The following is a 7,229-nucleotide window of genomic DNA, read 5'->3' as shown; positions in this document are numbered from 1 at the left end:
TGTGCTTAGTAGATCCTGATGATAACCAGGAGTACTGAGAAAAGTTATGTAGCAAATGATAAACCACACAATAATGCCAACTGTACCTTATTTTGAGGCATAGCCTAATGGGGAACAGGGTTCAATTCCCACTGCAGCTCCTTGTGACATCGGGCAAGTCACTTAACTCTCCATTTGCCCCAGGTACAAAAACTTAGGTTGTAAGCCCACTAGGGACAGAGAAACTGCCTGTATGTTATATGTAAACTGCTTTGGTTGTACCACAGAAAAGCAGTATATCAAATCCTCAACCCTTTATCCTTTACATCAAGAATCTAATAAACAAACTTTCTTTTGATGGGGGTTTGACAGGTTTCTTTCCTGACTCCTGCCATCACAGAAAGAAAAGGAGAATGTCCTTGGTGAGCTGTGCAGCCTGCCCCAGTGACTGTATGTGAACTGTCCCCTTCTTCTACCCTGCTGTTGTGGTATAAATAGAGGTGCCTTGCAGCAGAGTGCTCCTGGCAGCCACCATGAAGGGACTCAGGCTGTTCTGCTGCTTGGCGCCTCTTCTGCTCCTCGGAGCTGCAGGTAAGAGGATTCTTCTTTAATAGCAAAAATAAACTTTCTTACCCTAACAAGCAATAACATTATACTCCCACCTCACTACTCTGTTAACCCTGGGGTTTCTTCCCTGTTCCTGTAGTGCTGACTGGGTCATGTCCCACCTTTCTCCCCCTTCTTTCCCTTTACATTTGCTTTTCTGCTCAGAGGGAAAGATGCCTGCAGTGCTTACTGCTGCAGTATCCAGACACAGAAAAGAGGACTTGGGTAGGATGGGAGCATGCAGGGAACAGTTTGAAGAGTTTTGCTGTTATCAGCAGAAAAGGGGGACCCAGTAAGTATGTGTGCATAGAAAAGGAAAAGCAAAATGAAGTATCTTCCCCAGAGCAAATCCCTTTCACATTTGGAAAAATAAAACAAGAAATTGTATGTAGATGTGGACTAGGCTTCACCAGAACGAGTAACATGACCCCAGCAGAAAGAAAGAGAGAAAATGGAGACCACTGCTATCCCTGCTGTAATGCCTGTAGAGGCTGGTGAGGAAGAGAAGTTCCCTGCACCCCTCCTTAGGACTGGCAGAAGGCATGGTTAATGTGCAGGCTAAGTGGATTACAGGTTCTTGAGTGTTAATAGGGTACATGTTGAGTGGTGATGGAGCTCTTTGGTTGCTTTCGTTGGATCTTTTTCCCAGTAATGTGTGATGGTTCTGGGTCATGCATGACTGATGCACGCATATGCTTTAAATTATGTCTTGCAGACAGACTTTGCTTTTCAGTCTGGGCAGCAACTTGGCATAATAGTAGTTTATTGTGACTCATATGGTATTGATTTTTATTATCATTACTATTATTCTGATTGTTTAATTTTAGAACATGCAGTGTATTTGTTGGGGTGTGCAATCCTCTTTGGAGTACCCTTGCTTGTCCTTGGTATAATTCAGTCTCATTGAGCTGTGCTGGCTAAGGCTGCCTATTCCAGGCTGCTGTCAGCTAGCTAAGTATGGAAACAGCCTTGTAACTAGACACTGAGCTGTGAACAACCCTAACAACTCCCCCCCCCCAGTCCCTCTCCCCAACTCCACTATCCTTCCCTAGCTTCTCCCCCCACAGTCAGTCACAGCTGCTGCCTTCTAGCACTGTCACACAAGAGACACAGCCTCTGTTTTCTCCTTTTAAGGCTATCCTTTATCATTCCCTAGAACAAAAGACTTTGAAGGAACAGGAATCCACTGTACAGGTCCAAGGGGCATTTCTCCACCCCTCTTAATGGCACCAGAACGGAGATGACCGAGTTTCCACTGGCAGGATTTCTAAAGCAGGGTGTGATCTACCCATAGAGTTTTAATCAACAGCACTGCCCTGATTTTAGAATAGTGCAGGGGGTCCCCAGCTTTTCTGTTGCCTCTCATTGGCAGGGAGCAAAACCCAGAAATAGAACACCTGGTACGGGGTGGGTGTTAGTGAACCGCAAACATTTGGGAAGGGGTAAGGGTAGAAAGAATGGGGAAATGAGGGACATGGCAGCCTCCTGATACTTCTGTGTGTAAACTGAGTAATATTGCTTCAGGTAGTAATTATTAAGTAAGTAGTAATGAGCAGGTAGGTTAAAGAGGTGGAGAAGTCCAAAACCATCGTTGGCTATGGTTACAGGGATTAAACTATAGTCTGGGGAAAACACTGCAAAGGTTCTGTTCAGTTGCACAAATAGCTGGCTGGCATCCACCCGCAGATTTAGCAATGGTGTGACTGCTCTGTTCCAAGAGCCACAGGGATGTCTGGTTGATTTATCAATTTGTGGCCAGTGCCAATGTTAGATATGCAAGGCCCAGGGCAGAAATTTGGAAGGAGGAGTAGCCTTGTAGTTAGATAAACCACAGAGATCAGGGTTTGAATCCCACTGATACTCTGTGTGCCTTGGGCAAGTCACTTAACCCTCCATAACAGCATCTCTGCACCAAGACCTCATATTGGAATACTAGCGTAAGTCTAAATTGGCACACTTAAATTTACATCAGGTCAATGGTAAGCATGAATGGGCATGCCTAAAGTGTGCCATGCAACACACATACCCTCGGATTCTATAGAGGTTCTGTCTTTTTATCAGATTTCCTTGTGTTCAATGCACAGTGCAATGTGTAGTGTGGTGAGTCCCATGCTTTGGAACCAGCTACCAAGGTATTTGCGGACAGAATCTTCTCAGCTTAAATTTAAGCGTTTGTTGAAGGTTCACTTTTTTTTTGTGAGGCCTTCAACACAGGTATTTAGGGTAGGTGCTCTCTTTTTTTGTTGGGGGGGGGGGGGATTGCTAGCCAAGATCTGGTGATGTAGCACACTCAGTAGTTTTATTTATTTTTTATTGTTTATTGGCATTCTTTTTGTACTAATCTTCTGATTTTATGTATTGTACTCAATTTTGATAGATTCGTCTTTTAAAAGGTTAATCAAATAAACAGAACTTGAACCTGAACCAAATTTGGGCATGGATCCTAGACCTGCACATAAACGAATTGGTTAACTAGCTGTTAACAATGAATAATTAATATTAATTGGCAGGTCATTTGAGTTTACACACGGATCTACCCTGCATCCTAGCCTATACAATGTGTGCTTAATTTTATAGCGTGCAAATCAAAAAGGGGCATGGTCATAGGGGGCGTGCCATAGGGGGTGTGGCCATAGGGGGCATTGCAATAGGCGGCATAGGCGGGTCAGGGGCATTCCCAGAAATTACATGTAATGTTATTGAATAGGGTCATTTACAGATCCAACTGCCATTAGTTGCACGTCAGCATTTACGCCAGGTTTCAGGAAGCATAAGGGCTGCGCCCAAACAGGCACAAAATCCATGCTAAGCTAGTATTCTGTAAAGGGCACTCTTTGCAGGATACTAGTTTAACGAGGATCTTCCCTGTGCTTCTTGAGCACCTTTTGCAGACTTTCTGTTACAGGTGTAATTTGGACACAAGCCCATGTTTATGCCCTTTGCAATTACACACTAAGGCACTTACATGTTTCACTTATTTATTTATTTATTTGTGGCATTTATACCCCGCTCTTTCCCGCTCAATAGCAGGTTCAGTGCGGCTTACAAAGTGTGGTACAAAGTATCACAGAGATAATACAGGGATGGAAACAATGTATCAAAGAGATAACATAATTACTTAGATTAGGTTCAGTATGGTACGATGTATCACAGAAATGATACAAAGTATGGAACAAAGTGTCGCAGGGACGGCATAATTTCATAGAGTGGGATAATTACACTGAGTTTCACTTAAGCCTATATGTGCCGATTTGTTTGGCACTTATGCACACAAGCCATATGCAAGTGCACGTGCCCAATTATAGAATTGCTCTTCACGATTGTAAAGCACCCTGGGAACAGGGAAATTCCTACTGTGCCTAAATGTATCTGACCTTGAGCTACCACTGGAAAGGCATGAGCTAAATACTAAATTTAAAAAATAAATTCTGTCAGCAGTCTGTTCCTCCTCCAGCTTTGATCAGACTTGGGACTCCCTGTCGCTTGAGGCAATTCCCTGTTTGCATCCCTGTAACACTAGCCCTGTTTCTGAACTGTCCTCAAGTCAACTTTTGTACAGTTTCAGACTAGCAAACTGCCCAGTAAAGAGAAAGCCAGTAATTAAGACCATAAGGACATAAAGTGCAATGGGCTGAGGACCTCGGAAACTGGGTTCAATTCCCACTGCAGCTCCTTATGACCCTGGGCAAGTCACTTAACCCTCCCCTTAGATTGTGAATCCATTAGGGACAGAGAAAGTACCTGCATATAATATATGCAAACCACTTTGGTTCTACCCACAGTAAGGCAGCATATCAAATCCATGACCTTATCTTATTCATATTTCTTAAGAGCTCTTAAGTGCATTGTGTTTTTGATAACACAGGAAGGAGGTGTGTAACTGCCCATAGTTTGAGGTGAGGAGGATGTAACTAGAAAGAATTTGATATTGAATAGTATGCATATGATAATGTAGGAAGGATGTGCATATTTTTATGACAGATTTTCATAACAGAAATAAACGTATTGACTATGAAACATAAACAACAGAATTACCTTCAAAGGCTGTAAGCTGAGTTTCATGATTATGAATCATTAGCATCTCTGGGGTAATTCTGTACAGGTCACCTGAAGTCAGACCCTTAAAGTGTGTACCCTAAGCACAAATATTATAATGTTGATTAAGTGCTTAATTTCTGTTATAGAATTAAGCAGTTAGATGCACAACTTTAGGTGTGCGCATTTATGTTAGCTCTACGGCAGGTATAAAGGCTTGCATCTAAGTGCAACATTTACACATGTACGGACAGTGTTCTAAAAGTTTAGCAGAATAAGTGCTTGCATGTCCCTGCCCTGCCCCTACCCCACCCATTTCCACACCCTTTTGCAGTTATGTGCTATTGAATTTAGATGCTAAATATCATGGAATAGTGTCTTAGTGAAGTTATGCATGTAACTGCAAATTAGGGCCAATTAGTGCCATTTACCTCCAGTAATCAGTGATTATTGGATGTTAGTGTTAATTTGTACTTCATTAGGCAATTAACATGCACACGTAGCCTGCAACTATTCTATAACCTTAGCACACGAATGCACACCCAGATTATAGAATGAGGGGGTCTATGTCCAATAGTAACTTCCATGCCTTCATTCTAAGAACGTAAGAACATAAGCGTTGCCATACTGGGACAGGCTGAAGGTCCATCAAGCCCAGTATCCTGTTTCCAATAGTGGCCAATCCAGGTTACAAGTAACTGGCAAGATCCCAAAACAGTACAATACATTTTATGCTGCTTATCCTATAAACAAGCAGTGGATTTTCACCAAGTTCATTATATTTGAAATCATTTTTATTAAAGATCAATATGTCACATACAACTGACAAGAAAATGTTATGCATTCCATCATAATAAAATATTTATGTTTAAATCTCTTTATTAACGCCAAATGTACACTCATAGCATTTCAACCAATACAACAAATTGTCAATTCTTTGTCAGATTGTCTACATTCTTTTCTTTTTCCTCCCGAATAGTACCCCCCTCCCCCCACCCTCCTTTTCTTATGTTTCAAAGTATTATTAATGAGCATTTCTGTAAGACATGCATCTACATGCTTCAACTATAATAATAAACACATTCTACAACATTAACATTTGTCAACTGCTAATTGTTCCATCAACAGGTCACCTTTCCCTTCCCGTTACCCTCCCTCTACCCTCCCCCCATCCCTCTACTCTTCCCCCCCTCCCTCCTCCCCCCCCCCCCCCGGTAATCCCTTCCCTCAATGTCCTTGTAGTCCAACAGTTCGGGTGATTTTATTGACTTCTGGCTGCGGGAGTCATGGTGTTCCAAAAAGGTGACCACACCAGTTGTAATTCTTCTCCTGCGCTCGTGTCCATGTCTTTTATTCCAATACGTTCTAGACGTAACAACCTCATCATTTGTATCCGCCACTGCGACAATGTGGGGTATTTATATGTCAACCATTCCTGCAAGATAACTTGCCGCGCCACAATTACTACTTTGTTAATGAAAATTTTGTATCCTTTTGGGGTCGGATGTCCCAACTTTGGTTGTCCAAAAAGTAATGCCGGTTCACATTTCCATCTGCTCTTCCATAATTTAGAAACATATTGCACCAAGGATTTCCAAAACTTGCATATGCCTTCACACGACCAAAACATGTGGCCTAGTGTTGCCCCACCAAATCCACATTTCAAACATGCTCCCCAAGGGGAGAGTCCCATATGAAAGGCCCGTCTTGGTGGAATATAGAGTCGAAGCACAAATTTATATTGCTGCTCCCAATGTGCTGGCCAGGCCGATCTACTTCTAATAGACAAAATGTATGATTTGATGGTTTCCAATGATATGATGAAATTTAAGTCTTGTTGCCAGGAGTTTACTAGTTTCCCATAGTCTAGTTCCGGCATTGTGTCCCTTATGTGTCTGTGATGAAAGGAAAGAGACACTTTGTTCTGAGCCTTCAACGAAAAGGCTGTTGATAGTTCCTTCTGAACGTCTTCTGCCAAGTCTTCCCACGGTAAGGATGATACATAGTGGTGTAGTTGTCCATAATAAAATGCATCCCTGTCCGGCAGGGCAAATTCTGCCTGTAAGTCTGAAAATGGTTTCATTCGGCCCTCCTCTGTAACTACCTGTAATAAATATTTTATTCCTTTCTTATCCCATCTGCGAAAGACTGAGTACATTTGCCCTGGGGGAAATGCTACATTACCACAGATCGGCAAATATGGGGTGGTTTTTGTGGAGAATTTGTGCATTCTGCATATCCACCTCCACGCTGCCCTGGCTACATGTATTATCTGAGTTGGTTTTAACAACTTGGGTATTCTTGCCCCAGTGACATGCAGATAATTACTGAAGTGTACCCCTAATGTCAATCTATGCTCTAGCTCTGTATTAGAGTATTCCTGTGTTTGTCTAAACCAATCGTTAACATGTCTCATGCCACAAGCCACATTTAGGAACCTAAGGCTAAGGAGCCCCAACCCCCCATATTCTACTGGGATCTGTAGTGTTTCTATGGGGAGACGTGCTCTTTTCCCCCTCCACAGAAAACGTTGAAGCATGGCGTTTAATTGCCTTTCATCTGCCCTTTTCAAATACAATGGTAAAGTTTGAAGTACGTATAACCATTGG

General features: G+C 42.4%; 1 protein-coding gene across 2 annotated transcripts in view; it reads left to right on the top strand.

Annotated features, from left to right (window-relative positions):
- Window positions 1–500: 500 nt before the first annotated feature.
- The window catches only part of SRL (sarcalumenin), a 130,177-nt gene continuing 123,448 nt past the window's right edge, over window positions 501–7,229 (top strand). For both annotated transcript variants that reach the window (XM_030211180.1, XM_030211179.1), the window contains exon 1: window positions 501–570. The gene's annotated coding sequence lies outside the window, so the exon portion shown is untranslated. The remainder of the gene's footprint in view (window positions 571–7,229) is intronic.

The sequence above is a fragment of the Microcaecilia unicolor genome, chromosome 8 (assembly GCF_901765095.1).
Source record: "Microcaecilia unicolor chromosome 8, aMicUni1.1, whole genome shotgun sequence".
Classification (NCBI taxonomy): Eukaryota; Metazoa; Chordata; class Amphibia; order Gymnophiona; family Siphonopidae; genus Microcaecilia; species Microcaecilia unicolor.
The sequence above is the reverse complement of the archived record's forward strand: the minus strand, read 5'-3'. Positions and strand labels throughout refer to the sequence as shown.